Here is a 17,406-nt window from a genome sequence, read left to right on the forward strand (position 1 = left end):
TAAGCTATAAAATCAGGTCATATATTAGAAAAGGCTTTAACCTTTAACTTGACCAAAACGAAGAGGAAGGGTGTAAGTCAACATCTCTGCTATGGTGATATCCCAGTTGTTCTGAAACCAAAGACCCAGTTTTACCTTTCCCAATTTAGCTATGGGCATTCTAGCAGCAATAAGTAAAAATGCCACTACTTCTTTAGAACCAATACCTGCATAGGACCCTAGGAATATATTTAACAAGGCAAGCTATGGACACTTAGGGGCAGGACCACCCCAGATGTAAATATGTGCCATATTTGTGCCAAATATATTTGTGCCAAATATGTGCCAAATATATCTTCCATTCCAATACAAAGTGGAGCTTTCCTTACTCACGCATGTTAACTTATAAGGAGCCATACACTATGAAGCAATTTAAACAAATCTTCCTCAATTTGGGTTGAAGCAGATACTACTGGTTTCCATTTCCATACTTTATTTCACTCTTGGTCACTCATCCCTTGTTGAAAATCCTTTTCACAAGTCATTTTCAAACCAGTTAAGGGCTGATCTATTTGTTCTATAATAATATTATATAAATTAGAAATTAGGCTTTTAGATGAATCTGGAAGATTCAATACCAGTGATTCAAAATTTGTTGAAGATTTATTCGCTTAAGCCTTTCTTCACTATGCAGCCAGCCATTTTTAAAGGTGTTAGTTCATCAATTATCAACTCTAGGTTAATAGCATTGTTGGAATAATTAAAAAATCTTCAATCTGTATGATTGCTTTTTGGTCCCTGGCTTATAAAATAAAGTAACCAGTAGGGGGAATGTGGGATGGCTCAAAAAAGAAATAAGGTGAGAATAGGGTAGTGATGGAGCTATAATATTTAGCCATTTTGCCCAGATTTTAAACTTAGCACTCCAAAAAGGTTTGTGATCAGCTTTAAACCTTTTAATGGGGTCTGACAGAAGTGAGAAGATTTTAATATCCCCAAAGTATTCTTCTGGGGCCTCAATTCCAACTCAAATTTTGGTTTCCACTTCTAATATCCATATGCAGTTTCATAAGTAGAAAGCCACATAATAAAAGGATAATTTTGGTATTCTGAACCCACTCTAGATATTTTTAAATATATTGCTTTATTACAAAAAGTCTTGTCCATTTCCCAGAAAATATAAGGTAAGGAAGTATAAAGGTAAGGAATAATTTTTGCCATCCTCAAAGGCTTGATGAAGGTTCATTTTAATTGATTTTATTACTGGGTCCAAATTCAATTTACAAAGCTGAGTTTTTTAACTAATAATTCCCAAATACTGTTTTTGTTTTTTTTTTAAGGTTTTCAGGATGTAATACAGTTTTAAAAGTTTATTTTGCGGTTTTGGCCCAAATCTAGAGCACAACAGTTCAGATGTTAGGAAATCTATTTTTAAGCCTGCTGCAGCCTCAAATTTTACCAGATCCTCTTGTATGACAGGAACTGTGCTGATAGGATCTGCTAATATTAAGGCAATATCATTTGCATAGAGGCTGATCTTATGTTCTGTATTAATTAGAAGGCCTCCAATACATTAGTTGGGGCTAACAGTTTGAGACAAAGGTTCAGTGATAAGTACAAATAATAGGGGAGATAATGGATATCCCTGCTTTGTAATCCTAGTGATAGAAAATGATTAAAAAATGTAAATGGATGGTGAAAAAGATTTACCATAAATTTGCTTAAGAATGGTAATACATTCAGATCCCATTTTGAAGATATTCCACCAATGTAATCAAATAGGGCTATTGCAGCTGATCAAAGGCCTTAAAAATATCTAAAGTAAGCATTGCTAAGGGAGTTTTAGTGTTTCAACTACAGTGCAGACAGTTCAAAATAAGACAAATTAGATCTGCAATCTGTCTGCCTTTAATAAAAACTGCTTGGGCAGGATTTATATAATGCTTTACAAAAGAATTTACTCTTTTTCCCAAACAGGCTGTAAAAACTATAGGATGATACCAGTTCCATATTCTTAAGAAGCATAGACAGTCTAGAATGTCTCCATGTTTCTGGAATTGAGTTCCCCATTAAGATAGATTTAAAAAGAATAACTAATTTTAGAATTAAGATATTTTCCAGTTTCTTCTAAAACAAGGCTTTGAAGCCATTGGGTCAGGTTACTTACGACTTATGAATTTGAGATAACTTCTTCCACTTCTTTTTTTGTGAAGGGAGAGTTCAACTCTTCTCTCTTATGGTCTTGTAATGCCAAAGCTACTTAAGAATTATTAATCTCCTTAATATCCACAAAATCTGAGGTTTGTAAGATAGAATTAAAGTTAAAAGAATTATAGGTCTCTTACCTATTAGCATTTCTAATGCCTTTGACATGATTAAGCAAGCATATGGCTCTTTGTTTTGCTATTTTTTAAAAAATCTATTTGCCAGTAGTTTTGAACTTCTATTCCCTATTCATAAAATTCCTGCTTTGTATAAACTAAATTGGTAGCTGTCTTCTGACAATGAAGTGCTTTGAGTTCCTTTCCTCTTTAATGAGTTTTTTTTTTATGTATGGCCTTTGAACCAGAATCTTTATGAATTGATTCTAATTCTTTAGTTTTACAAGAAAGCTTGGCAGGGAATTCTGCCTTTCTCTGCTTAAATAAGGCATATTCTTTAATACATAAACCCCTCAGAGTGGCTTTCATAGCATCCAAAACGATTGCCCCAAAGATATTTGGATTGTTGTTAAGGTGATAGTATTTTAAGATAACATTTTTTATTCTCTCAACTATGTTAGATTTATCTAAAATGAATAGGTTCAATCTCCAAATGTATGAATAACTGCAATCAACAGAAAACTGAAAGGAAGTTGGCCCAAATTATTGGGAAATTTAAAGAATCAGAAACTAATATATAATCAATTCTAGAGTGTGTCTTAAACCTTGGATAGTAATATGTATAATCTCTAACTGTTGGGTTAATTTTTTTCCAGACATCAATTATGAAGAATCGCCAGGTTCCTGTGGGAATTAATAGCAAGCTGATGCTTTCCAAAGCATGGAGACCCATTCCAGCTGAAAAATGCTGGCTGGAACGCGGAGTCTGGCTAGTGCAATCTTCCTAGATCAAAGGAAGATCGAAAGATAAACCATGTGTGCTCTGGACAGCCGTTCCTTTTGAGTGAACTGCAGAAACTGAAACGTTTTTGCAGCTGGCTTGTGAGTTGAGCTGCTGGGGTCCTGGAATTCCATCTATGCTCCTAACTACAGTGGAGCCCAATGGACATTATAGCTTTGCTTCTCCCCACTTCTTAATCACCTTGTGAAGTAATTAATTACAGAAGAAGAGATTTCCACTGCAGTAAAGACTCCTCGCGGTGAGTTAAACCTTCTTTTGAGATTACAAAAATAACACAAGAGAGAATTTGATTTAAAGATTCAAGAACTATTTGCAAAAAAACTTAATTAAGAGAAGATATAAGAAAGTTTTTAAAATGGATAAGGGGATAGTTTTTCTTCCTATTTTTCTATTACTTTTGATGAAAAGTGCTTTGCTATAATTTTTTCTTAAGCCAGCTAAAGAAATTAGCCCAGGGTGGGAATGTTGTTAGCTAGTCTTAAAGAGTCTATGTAATTGGTGGAATCTGCATAATAAAAGATAAGGTACAGACAGACTGTGATGCTTAGTTGCCATGGAAATGTGAGCTTTGTTGTGGTGAAAGTTATTGAGCACTACTAAAGTAAAAGTGTTTGAAACAAGAAGATAACAAGCAAAAAAGAAAAGACTTTTTATTCTGCTGGCTTGGGACTACTTTGCTTTTGAATTAAAAATGACTACTAGAAAAATGGCAAAAGAGGGCAGAAAAGGCTTGCTAGAACAACCTATGGAAAATATAATTACACAAGATATGCTTCAGAAATTTTTTGAGCAAATGAGAAATAAATTGGATGCCTTTGAAAAAAGAATGGATGACAGATTTGTAAAGCTAAGAGAGAAGATGTTACAAAGATGGAAAATTCTATAAAACAAATATCTGGAGAGGTAAAGTAAATTAATGATAGAGTGGAAATTTTAGAGAGTAAGCCTGAAGTTCAAGGCAGAGAGATGGAAAGGGAACTGGACAACCTGGCTTTACTGGAATTGAGAGAGAGAGAATTCTGTTTGAGATTTAAAGCTGTTCCTGAGTTTCCAAATGAAAATATTAGACAGTGGCTTATTAATGTTTTGGCAATTTTTGGGGATTTAGAAAAGGATGATATGGAGACAGAAACTGATAAGATTCATAGAATAAATTCCAGATTTGCCAGGATGAGGAATGTCCCTAGAGATATTTTGGTGCATTTTGTTAGAAAGAAGACAAGGGATTAAGTCCTGGAGCAACATTTTAATACAAGACTGAAAATGGATAATGCAGATATAATTGTTTTGAAAGAGATTCCTATTAGAATTTTATGTAAGAGAAATGACAAATGCATGCATTAATTCAGAAGATTTTAAAAGTTAAAGTAAAACTGAAACCAGAGACTTTTCTTTGGGGACTAATGGACAGGTGATTAGAAAAAAGTCATGGAACTTTGTTTTTATATATGACAACTGCAGCAAAACTATTATATGCTCAAATGTGGAAAGGTTCGACATTACCCACAATGGAGGAATGCCTGGTTAAGATGATGAAACTTGCAAAGATGGCTAAATTAACTTCTTTGATTAGTTAAAAAACAATATCTACATTTATGGCTGACTGGAAACCCCTTATAGACTTTTTGCATGAAATGGAAAAAAAAAATGCACTTATGATTTGTGGTTTTGATGATTAGAAAAAAAGTGAACATTTTTTTTGGAATTATAGAGTAAGAGTTAATTTTATAATTGTACTTATATTTGTTGCAAAAGAAATTGGAAGCTTTTTTCTTCTCTTTTTGTTCTCTCTTTCTGCACTTTCCTTTTTTTTCCTTTTCTTTCTTTGCTCCTTTTACTCTTTATTAGTTTGTGTTAGTTTTTATGTTCTTTGTAAAACTTTTAATAAAATTTATAAGAGGAAAAAATCAATTATGAAGAATCGAGTAAACAGGTTTGTGAGCAAAGTATGTTTTTGTCTACAAGATATATTTTGAACCAGATTTTAATCTTACCTAATATCTGCAACACAGATAAAATCTCTACGTACAACAATAAAACCATCACTAAATTTTAACAATTTGGAGAAAATAGAGTAAATTTGTATAGGTCTTGATTGGGACAAACATGGAAACAAAACTGTAGGCCAGTGTTATCCAAACTTGGCCACTTTAAGATGAGTGGACTTCAACTCCCAGAATTCCCCAGCCAGCATGGGGAATTCTGGGAGTTGAAGTCCACTCATCTTAAAGTGGCCAAGTTTGGATAACACTGCTGTAGACTATATTATTATGTTTAATTTCCACAAAAATAAAATGACCCTTCAAGGCACCTCTTCACTTTAACATTTTGCAGGTGGAAAGTATTAGTTAAAATTAATGTATCTCCCCTGGCCCTAGAAGATGCAGTAGCAACTGTGGATGGCTAGTGACCACCATAGTTATAGTAACCAACTCTAGGATGGGCAAATATATTGCTTGTATTTATACCCCAGCTGTGCATTTCTTGTAGAAAATACTTTTCTCTAAGTATTGCTTTAAGTATCTCTTATGATTAATGCCATAATGCCTTATAATCCCATACCCCTCATATTGTATGAGGAGCCCTTAAAATTTACCTCCTTTTGTCTTTGTAGCCAATCCATAAATTTTGTTACCTGAAATAAATTAAATCCAGCTAAATGATTACTTCAGAAGGCATGGGGAATTCTGGGAGTTGAAGTCCACTCATCTTAAAGTGGCCAAGTTTGGATAACACTGCTGTAGACTATATTATTATGTTTAATTTCCACAAAAATAAAATGACCCTTCAAGGCACCTCTTCACTTTAACATTTTGCAGGTGGAAAGTATTAGTTAAAATTAATGTATCTCCCCTGGCCCTAGAAGATGCAGTAGCAACTGTGGATGGCTAGTGACCACCATAGTTATAGTAACCAACTCTAGGATGGGCAAATATATTGCTTGTATTTATACCCCAGCTGTGCATTTCTTGTAGAAAATACTTTTCTCTAAGTATTGCTTTAAGTATCTCTTATGATTAATGCCATAATGCCTTATAATCCCATACCCCTCATATTGTATGAGGAGCCCTTAAAATTTACCTCCTTTTGTCTTTGTAGCCAATCCATAAATTTTGTTACCTGAAATAAATTAAATCCAGCTAAATGATTACTTCAGAAGGCATGGGGAATTCTGGGAGTTGAAGTCCACTCATCTTAAAAGTGGCCAAGTTTGGACAACACTGGCCTAGACTCTGCACCAAGTGAGGTTGGTGTACAGATCTTATCCAAGCCTAAGGCTGGTAAAATAATAGTAATGTCCCTAGTTCTAAGGCGGGGGCCTGTATCAATGCATGGTTGCTTATCTTGTCTATTGCTGGTGGGACTTAGGGTTCCCCTTGAACCCTACCATTTGAACTGGAGGCTTTAAACTCTTTGATAAATAGGTTCAAGTTGGGATAGTTGAGAAATTTTCCCCAAAGAGTCTTTAATAATTTAGCTGAAGGCTGATCAGAAGGTGATTTGATTATGCGATCATACTTTACCATCTGAGCACAAATATTCTGCTTGGGCCAGAAAACAAGCTTTTGTAGGGAAACTTCACCTATGTTAGGAGCCTCTGACCCTTATATTTTGAAATGATTTATCTGCCTGAATTAGATCCCCAACTTGAAATGTAAGAGCAATGTCCATTAGCTCAATGTGCAAAGTTAGCTGGGGTACCATATCTTGAACACTAGATTTCCTGAGATCCTCCCTCTATTGATTGTGCCTAGATTAGAAGTGTGGCTTTCATACTATTGACCAGTTATTAAAGTGGAAAGGGTGGTCAAAGGAGTCTCATTATGTCCATTTGCAAAATTAATTAATGGAGGAGACTCTTGTGGCAAATCTACATCTGCTTGCATACAATTCTCAGCAGGATCAGTGTAAACTGAGTTGCCTCCTGTATCCACATCATCTTTTTAAAGTTCTACATTATCTTTAACAAGTGTAGAGGTATATAAAGTATGGATTAATTTTTCTGCTTCTACCTTTGACTTTAAAAACCCATCCTAGCTTAAATCAAAGTTATACTAGGGGGCTGCAAAAGCCGCCAGAGGTTTTGCTGTCCCTTAAATCTCCTTCATTGCATGTCTAGGAATTTCTGTCTTGAGTAATACATCTGTCAGGCCCAGCCCAAGAACAACGATGAGGCAGTCCAGTCCAGTATAGTTCCTTTATTAGCTTACGCCCAAAAGACAGAATCTTGCCAGACTAAATCTATGCCAAAGCAACTAGTGGATATACCCCGTGAGCCTCCAGGAAGGGGCTAGCCTGAGCTGCTGCTTCTCATGGTCCTGCTGCAGGTTGAGAAAGCACTTGCCCTGGACTCTGTCCTGGAATGCACTCCCTCCCTCCTGATAGCCTTGATCTTCCATTCCAGTATCCTCCTCGCACATGCCTTCCATTACACCATCTGTCTGTTTGCATTTTGACATTTATCTGTACAAAGCAACCAACTCTTGTTCAAATGGACTGAATACAGAATTTTCAGCCATTAATGGAGGTGGAGTAGTTGGTATTTGGCATCCTTCCCAATTAGATGCTTTGTATGGAGCTGGGAGGAAATACTTATCTCTATCCAAGAATGACTTCACATTATAATCACTAAAGACCTATATAGGAGAGATTCAAAAAGTAAGTTCTTGTCCTTAACAACATAGATAAAATAATCAAGTGGTTACATGACAACATAATCAAGTGGTTACATGACAACATAATCTTCTTTCTTCCATTACGGCTAGGAAGCCAGGTGGCGCTATTAATATCAACTGCTTGCAGCTGGCAATGAAGAAGTTGGCTTCAGGAAAGTTGAATAGACTCTTTAGAGAACCATCTCCAGGCATTAATGTTAGTTGCTATGCATAGAGCAATTTGCTTATATTGATAGGTAAGTGCGCAATCTTTTATTACTAGGTTCTTTTGTTGCTAATAATGATTGGAATCCTTTGCCATTAAGGGACTTAATTTAAAGTTTGAAGGTCTTGTTATTTTACAAATGTTGTTGTAATACGATCAAAATACCTCTTTATCTTTTTTTTTTTTTTGGTCAAAATTGCTGTTATTTGTCCAGAAAGAGATCTCACTGTTTGAGCAGTTAAAAGATGGTGCTTAGCCACAACATCAGTGGCTGTAACACTAGGAGGAATATTATTTAAACCATTATTGTTTAAAGCATGTACATCATTTTCAGTAAAAATAGACAGCTTACCAAGTTATGCTTTCTTGAAGATTTTTCACCAAAACATGCTCTTCCTCTGTACATGGAAAATGCAAAGAGTCATCTGTCTCTTGGGTTAAGGTTCGTAATCTTTTTGCAGCACATTTAACAATTGCTTTGTCTGTGGAAACTTCTGGTTGTAGAATGTCAATAATGTTCAGCTGTTTTGCTACCTTAACTGATTTCAAGGTCCCAAGGCTGCCTTTTTTTGCCCATACTAATGCAGGAATTATAAAGCAAATAGTACTTATCTAAGACTTGGTTTATTACCTTATAAGACATATTCTTTCTTCTGATCGTTCAGCTGGTTACATCTTCCATAACACTTAGAAATAACACACTAAACATTAACCATTAATCTAACACATAGTCTCTGTATTCTTAATAAAACCATTGTCTCTGTAGTCCCACCTTCACCGCCTCTGACCTCAAGGATTACATATATTCTTTGATTTGCATAAACCCATATAAGGGGTTTCCATCCCCACCCCTTTTTAGGTTTGCTATTGCAGTACTGCAGTAGTCTGGTACTGAAATAAATGCAGGGTGTCCTTCTATTGATGGGTGTTCTGGTCACAATTATTAAATGAAGTCATAAAGGAAAATCAGAACATCATGAGTGCCAGTGGAAGAATTACAAGTTAAGGACTGTTTCTGTTTGATAAACACTATTCTAAATCTGCCTGGATTTCTTGATCATGTTAGAGGAAAATAAGTACAAGTGGAAACTGTTGCTTGAGGCATTTATCGCACGGTAGCAAATGCTGCTACAAGATGCCACATATAAACTATTCCATATTGACAACATTTACAACTCATTTACTTGAACAAAGACCAAATCCTTCCACAAGATGCTTTTTCTTGATAAGTATGTTCTTTAATATTACATCAGAAAATGAGTCAGACTTTTAAAGAGGAGGATAGGAACATATCCAGGTATTTTTAAAAAGTATTTGGTATATTTATAATATTTTTTATTGATCCATCCTAGCTCCATCAACACTCTGCATGATTATTACCCCATGCATTGATGCTCATTCTGTTTTTTCCAGATATCTTGGAGATTCAGTTTCCAAAATCCACAGCTACCATACTGTGAATTCTGGTGTTGGTAATGATAAAATATCTGGAGGGTTCCAAGCTGGGAAGGCTGCTCTAAACACTTTAATAATACTGTACTATATACAGTATCATGGTTGCCTTTAATTCTACCTTTCCTTCTTCTTATAGTTCTTAAGCTTCTAATGTTTCTTCCTTTATGCCATTCTAAAAAAAAAAAAACAGCTTTATACATTGGGGTTACTAGAACCTGAAAGTAGATACATAGCTCACTTTTACCTGGTAGCTGTGAGAATCTGTTCTAAGTCAGTCTGACAAGGATGTAGACATCCTTGGAGAACTGCCATCATTTGCAGATACAAACTCGAGGTACTCGTTTTGCTATTCATAGATAAAATCCCCTGTGAATAGTCAGCAAAATGCTTCAAAATATTCTAGCTTCATACCATGCACTGGACTTGACTACATGCACTGATTTCGAATCACTTGTAATTGCTGCAAATGTCTACAAATGATGGTATTACATACAGAGTTATTGTTCCACCTTACATTTGGCAGAAGACAAAGGGATGGTGATGGTGGTCAGCAATTAGGGAAAGGGAATTTTCTTTGTAATTTCATTTTTTCCTTGCAAGTCTTGAGGAATGTGTGAAAAAGGCAATGCTAGGGCAATAACTAACATATGATCTTTTAGTGCCCCATGCCAGACTTTCTAGCAGGACATAAAGAAACATTAGTAACTTTCATATCCAAATTTTGTGTTCTTCATGTGGCCCCAATTTATTTAACAAAACAGAAGGTTGGAATAAAAATAACAATACATAAAAAAGTATAATGATAAGGCAAATAAACAGTATTAAGTCTTAATAAAAGTACATAGTGGTTGGAAGTTAAGGCCTGGAAGTCTTTAAGATTTGGGCTCTAATATGCAGATTTCACAGGTACAAGCTAGGAATGGCAGTTACTATGTATTCATAAAAATATTCGACCCCATTTCTGCATTTGTAGGGTTTATTTTTAATTCACATTAAAATGCATTCTCATTTTATAGGTGTCTTAATATTGCTTACCACAAAATCTGATTTTTTCCTGTAAAAACTCACATCACATCAACCTGTCCCACCCGGTCAGACAGAGATCAGAGACAGAGTATGTTGCAGACCCCATCAGCGAGAGAATGTTGGCTGGCAAAGCCCAGGAGGAGAGCCTTCTCTGCTGTTGCCCCCGCCCTTTGGAATATTCTTCCCCCAGAGGTGTGGCAGGCCCTCCCCTCCCCCCCCGACTTTCCAGAAAGGAATAAAGATCTGATTCTGCCAGCTTGGGTGGGGTGACAAAACTTTTACCCAATCCTGGGGGTGGCTGGTGCCTTGATGACGCTCCCTGAGTGACTGCCAATTTTAATATCTATCCTTGGATTTATTTATTTTCTATTTATTTAAGATAATTGTATATTTTAATTTTAATTGTTTTTAATTGTTCTGTAAACCGCCCAGTCATTTCAATGAGATAGATGGTGACAAATGTGATAAATAAAATATGTACATATGAAAAATTTATCAATGTTTTCTTAAGTTAAAAACTCCATCTCAAAATCCAGAAAGCAGCAAAATAAAAAATAACTCCAAATGACTTCAGGAGAGGTGTGAAACACCCAGAATCGAAAAAGTTTCCCAGAATCTCAATTTCAAGTCCCCAGTTTGTCAGTTATCTGTTGGTAAAGCTGTGAACTGCACAAAGGTAAGTCAGAATTGAGCTTTTTTTTTAGAATTTTATTGTTCCTTTTCACAGTTTTTTTCATCCACTGTTCTTCCTCAATTTTTCCCAGACCTTTGGGACACAATTTGGACTATATATTCATTCGCACTTGTACCCTTGTAATGGTCTCTGAGAATGTTCTTGAGAGATAGGAGGAGGAGGAGGAGCAGCAGCAGCAACAGACTAGGCAATGGTCAGATAAGAGGCAGCTTAGCTCGCAGAAGCAATGGGGATGTGGCAAACATCTCAGAAGGGACCCTCCCTAGTTTCTTGGGCTGTAAAGGTGAGGGGGAGAGATGTACTTTCAAACGTGCAAGATTCTGTTACTGTAAACTTACAATAAAGGTAGTATTAGTACTCACAGTTGGTGCTTCTTGTCTGGACTACCAATAAGGGCCGGCAATCCTTCCCCTCTAATTTAAGATTTTGCACAAGTTAGGGTGACGTGATTACTTCAGGTGATTTCTGATATCTTAGAGGAGAAGCGGTCCCTTAAAAGTTGATGAGCAGCAGGGGCAGAAGTTATTAACTTTTCCTTCTTTTTTAAAAAATAAAGTTGAATACAGGTGTTACCACAGTGGTGACAGAACACTAATTAAGGCGCTTTGCTGCTTCCAACAATGTTTCAGTCCAGGTTTCTGGAACAATGGTCCCCATTTGTCACCTGCAAATGTACTTTTATATCACCCACACCAATTATTTAGCATTTTCCAACGGTATTGTACTTAATGTGGTTCAGGTTTAAATCCCATATTCAACTTACCCTGATCCCATGTACTATTAACTCTACTGATCTTTGGTTTGGCACAAAGGGATCCTAAATCAAGATTTCTTTTAGGAGTCCTCTTCCTGTCCAGGTTTTGTTCCTGCTGCCTTACCAGGAAGCAAGTAACAATAGGTATCAGGTAACAACAACAATGGCAGCTATTATGATGGACAATATTATGGTTATAGTGTTGAACCAGGACTGGGAAGTGTTCAGTCTATACTGGGTCATGAAGCTTGCTGGGTGACATTAATGATAATGATAATAATAATACAATGTTTCAGGTTAATATCACCTTGATATCCTTAACAAACAAACAGGTAAGTAACTTCCCAGCACTTCTCCTGGTATGCGTAATGAAAAAGTTTATATGGCAGATGTTTGTCAGAGTAGACTCCTGCAAACAAGCTTTTCCTGATGACTCATTTGTTGCCAATGCTCCTCTAGCTCGATATATCCTTGAGGTGATCCATTGGTAGCACTCCAGAAGAAAATGGGGTGGGACTGGGGTGAACTGTGTCCAAACGTTAGATCTTTGAAATAAGTAAATACTAACCCTCTTAGGACTACCCCTGATCTTATTTAGTATGAGTTCTCTTACTTTTTCATATGTAAAATATTGCTTCTTCTATTAGATAGGTCAAATGTCATACAGTCTCACTCTGTAGACATTCAGAGACATGGCTTCTTCAACTCCAGGTAGTCCTCACTTAACAACCATGATTAGGACCAGTAACTGTCACTAAGAACACAGTCATTAAGTGAGACATCACATGACCGTGACACAATTTTACTGCTGGCTTCTCCATTGACTCTGCTTGTCAGAAGCTGGATGTGCGCAGATGGTGATCGTGTGACCAAGGGACACTGCAATGGTCGTAAATGCCCGTCAATTGAGAAGTGCCTGAATCTTGATCATGTGACCATGGGGATGCTGCAACGGTCATAAAATTACTTTTTCAGCGCTGTTATAACTTCAGATGTTTGTTAAACGGGACAGTTGTTAAGTGAGGACTGCCTGTATAACTTTTATTAAAGGGATGAGGCTTCCAACTAAACATTTACTCTAAGGTGCCACTAACATTCTAACTGAGCCTTAGATCAGCTGATGTTGCATTCAACCTATCTTCCAGTATAAAAGTATCATAATTAAATTTTGCTTGTTGGTTCAAGTTGGATTAATGGGGACAAACAAAAAAACTAGTGAATGTCAGCTTCTGGAAGCAAATGATGAACATGCAAAGAATATGCTAGGATACACAAGTGTAATCACAAGTGTTAATACAATGCAGTGTCATAAACTAAGTTTAATTAGTAACTGAAGTGTCTACAGCAAATATGAACAAAGTGTGCTGGAACGCCACAGGAAGGCTTATACCAGTTAACAATTTAAAATGCAAATCAAGTTTGCAGAGTTTTCAGAAAGCAATTTTGGGAAAATGCATCATATTTTCAGAACTGTGATGCCTTCATGCTCCAATCAAATGGGAGCGTCATGCAGATTAACAACTAAAATGAATTGAATGGTTCTCCAGTTTTCTATTCAAAGCAGCCTCTTTCTACTAAGATTTGTCTATGTAGCTAATGTTATCATTTTGATCTAGCTAAAGTTGATTTTGACTACTGCCTATTTCAAGTACTGAATGGGAGTGAAGTTAGTTGTCATTATTACAAATTAATAATGGTCTGCTCTGTCATGGTGCCTGCCCTTTGAAATAGCATCCCCTCACAGAGATCCATATGGCCCCCACCCTGATCATTTTTAAATAGTCTTTGAAAACTTCTTTTTTCCCAGACCTTGGGTTAGGAAGGGTGGTGAACCTGTTTTGGAATGTTATATGTTGGTTGGATTGTTTCCTTCTCAGATATGCACTGTTTTTATTATTTTTGTTTTTACTGTCTTTAACGTTGTACACCACCTAAAGTTTTGTGGAGTTGGATAGCTCTCTAAATTTGATAGATAAATAGATAGGCAGATAACCTTTTGATAACTGAATGATTATTGATTATTTTATACTGACTAGAATACTTGTCTTGAAATAATTTCTGGCACCAGTCCGCAATCACATTCTTCTTCTTTCTATTACTGTTAGTTTTTCAGCTCTCGGACAGAATTGTTATCTGTTTTGTTCCCCCCCTCCCCGCAACAACTGAATTTCAGATTTGATCTGCATATGTTGTCATATTTCAGATCCATTGACCTTCCAAGAACCTGGCATGAAGTCAAGCTACTTGTAATACTAACAATTTCTTTTATTGACTTTCCTATGCTCAGTGACAGCACACTGTTCCTGTACTATTTAGACTTTATCTAGACATCAAGATTTTTCCCCTAGGTTTTTTTGAGAGGTCATGTCCCTGTGGTTTTAAGAAAAGTAAGTTAATGACTATAAATTTCTCCATTTTCTAGATCAGCAACTTTTCTTCTATACTTTTCTTTAATTGGTTATTGACCTGTTGCTCTGCAACTATTTATCAAATGTGTACTTGACTGTTACCAGGCAGCTGACTCTGAGACTCTGTATAAGGGGTCTACTGTTGTGTTATCTTAGGTTCACCTAGAGAGGAATGAGGGTTAATACTGCTGAATAAACCATACAGGGAGGTCTGAAGCCTGAAGAATTACTTTTATCCTAGAAATAATGAGAGATCTAAGAAAGAAAAGAAGACGCTATGAAGGCATGTCCAAGTAGGAAAGCTAAGACTCAAGAATTAGGCCTATAGTAGGAATGATATTAACAACTTTTACCAGACACATATGTCATTCCACCCCACTGGAAATAATTTAATTAGATCTTCTATTTTTTTTTTAAATGAAGATCTGCAATCTTCCTCATGCTAGTTTTACAGGTATAATTTTAATCACAAAATTTTGCTATCTTCCTCTCTCTTTCTCTCTTAAAATTGTCTGGATATATCAGGCCTCAAATATCATCAAATAGTATAGGTGAAGGTACAACTTCTGGGGTTGTGCTGAACTGACCATTTGATAACCAATACACCCATCTAAAATTTTCTGGATGTTCTCCTCTCTCTCCCCAATATGTTGCTTATTGGAATGATTTGGTATGGAAATTAAAAGAAATTCAGAACAACTATTCTTTGTTTTCCCCAGAATGTTTTTCATTTCTGAGAAATGAAAACTGCTCCTGTCATTTTCTCTGGAGGCCACCAATTTATATATATAGTGAACCCCCACTACATAAATAGAGAATTAAACCGTTTTGAAAAAAGGAAAGGAATAATCAAAACTTTTTTTTATTAAAGTTTTAAAATTACAAGGTTAAAAGTCAGAAATGAAAAAGAAAATGAAAAATACAAATTATAAGAAAAGGAAAAAGAAAACGTGAGATAAAGTAAAGAAAAGAAAAAAGACATGAAAAATAGATAGCTTCCAATCTATCTCTGGTCTTAAGAATAATAAGAATGTCATAGGTGCTAGTTTTTAATGCATTTAGTAGGAATAATTCTTTGTCAAAACATATCTCATTACATTTATAATCTAATCTTCAAATCCCCATGTAAGCTTCGCCCCGCCTGCATTTTGCAAATAGTCCATCAATGGTTTCCGTTCCTTAAGGTAATAATTATTTGATTTTTATTTTAATAAACAAGTCAGTTTATCGTTTTCTGACATTCCCATCAGTTTTAGCAACCATTCTTGTATTGTTGGTAGTGTCTGGGTTTTCCAAAATTGTGTATACAAAAGTCTTGCTGTGGTAATCATGTATTGAGTAATTCTGATAAGATGCTAGGAATAATCAAAACTTAAGGTGGAAACCTGTGAAAGGCTATTCAAAATAAGGCCCACCAAATTCCTAGGTTTGTTTCCAGTAAATGTGAATAATAATTACAAAACTATAATTAATAATTAGGAAATATAGTTCTGGTAGGCGATGCATTAATTTCCTGTTCTGTTACTTGCATCAATTTCATGAATTCTCAGTTAAAATATTATCTCGCATCACATATAGACGCTCTTCCCTAATTATTTGCCTTTCTAGTACAGAACATTTCAGTAATAATATATCAACTACCCTCATGGCTGACTAGGAATTCTTGGTTGTAGTTGTAAAATACTTGGTGGACATCAGGTTGGGAAAGCTGGTTGAAAGCATGCCATAGGAGATCCTTGCAGGTAGTCTCGTTTAGCAACTGCCTCGTTTAGCGACTGTTCACAGTTACAACAGTGATGAAAAAGTAACTTGATGACCAATCCTTGCATTTATGACCTTTGCAGGTCTGTAAAGCAAAGGAAAACTGAAGTAAGATTATAAGCTAGGTCACAGTTTCTCTTAGTGACCAATTTGCTTAACAACCAAGTTGCCGGTTCCAATTGTGGTTGCTAAGCGAGGACTACCTATGCTGAGGTAGTTTTGTAACCAGAAAAGTTTTTCACTATCGCTTGGTTCCACATAAATTAGAATGTCCATATGTTGCTGGATATGAAACATATAGGCTAAGGTGTAAGGAAGAAAATAATGTATATTGCCCCTAGCCCAAATTTCTGCTGTATGCACCAGCCTTTCTTCTACCAATCCCTCATATCACTTTGATCAGAGGAACAATGAGTGGGACTGTAGCTGCATTTGCTTGAACACAAGTAAAACTATCCGAGTGGCTGGAAAATCTGCCTTGTATTAATATTCTGTGATTACAGTTCCCTTCAAACTACCCTCTGAAGGTGAGATGGGTGTGCATAGGTACACACAGCCCCCGTGCATTCTCTGAAATGCCTGAAGTAGGTTATGGAAAATAGTGATTTCTTTCTCTTTGTGTGTGTATCTGTGTATGAGAAATGCCTGGGGTGGAGTCTTGCTGGTTATCTGTGAACGGTTTGAACCTGTTAGACCCAAGAAAGTAGACAGGGTCCTTCAAGCTGTGAGCTCAGCTACCTGCTCCCTAGATCCATGCCCCTCCTGGCTTGTGAAAGCGGTCCAGGGGGTGTCATGTGAGTGGGTTCTAGTTGTGGTTAATTCTTGTTTGAGGGAGGTGGTTGTTCCGTTGCCTCTTAAAGAGGCTCTGGTGTGCCCCTTCCTCAAGAAGCCATTGCTAGATCCCACCATACTGGACAACTTTCATCCAGTATTTTATCTGGAATACCACCTTTTGGGGTAAGGTGGTTGAGAAGGTAGTTGTGCAACAGCTTCAGACAGCCTTGGAAGAAGCAGATTATCTGGATCCTTTTCAGCCTGGATTCAGACCTGGGTATGGGACAGAAACAGCATTGGTCGCACTTCTGGATGATCTCTGGCATGGGTGGGATGGAGGTTGTGCATCCATCCTTGTTCTACTTGAATCTCAGCAGCTTTCAATACCATCGACCATGGGATTGGGTCAGGGGGCTGGGGATGGGCAGCATGGTTCTGTGCTGGTTTGCCTCCTTCCTCCAGGGTCGATTCCAATCAGTGATGATTGGGGAGGAGAGGTCCTGCCCTCAGCCCCTACTATGTGGGGTGCTGCAGAATTCAGTGTTCTCCCC

The sequence above is a fragment of the Python bivittatus genome, unplaced genomic scaffold (assembly GCF_059951505.1).
Source record: "Python bivittatus isolate LINGU-HERP-01145 unplaced genomic scaffold, Pbiv_v1 ctg000700_np1212, whole genome shotgun sequence".
NCBI lineage: Eukaryota > Metazoa > Chordata > Lepidosauria > Squamata > Pythonidae > Python > Python bivittatus.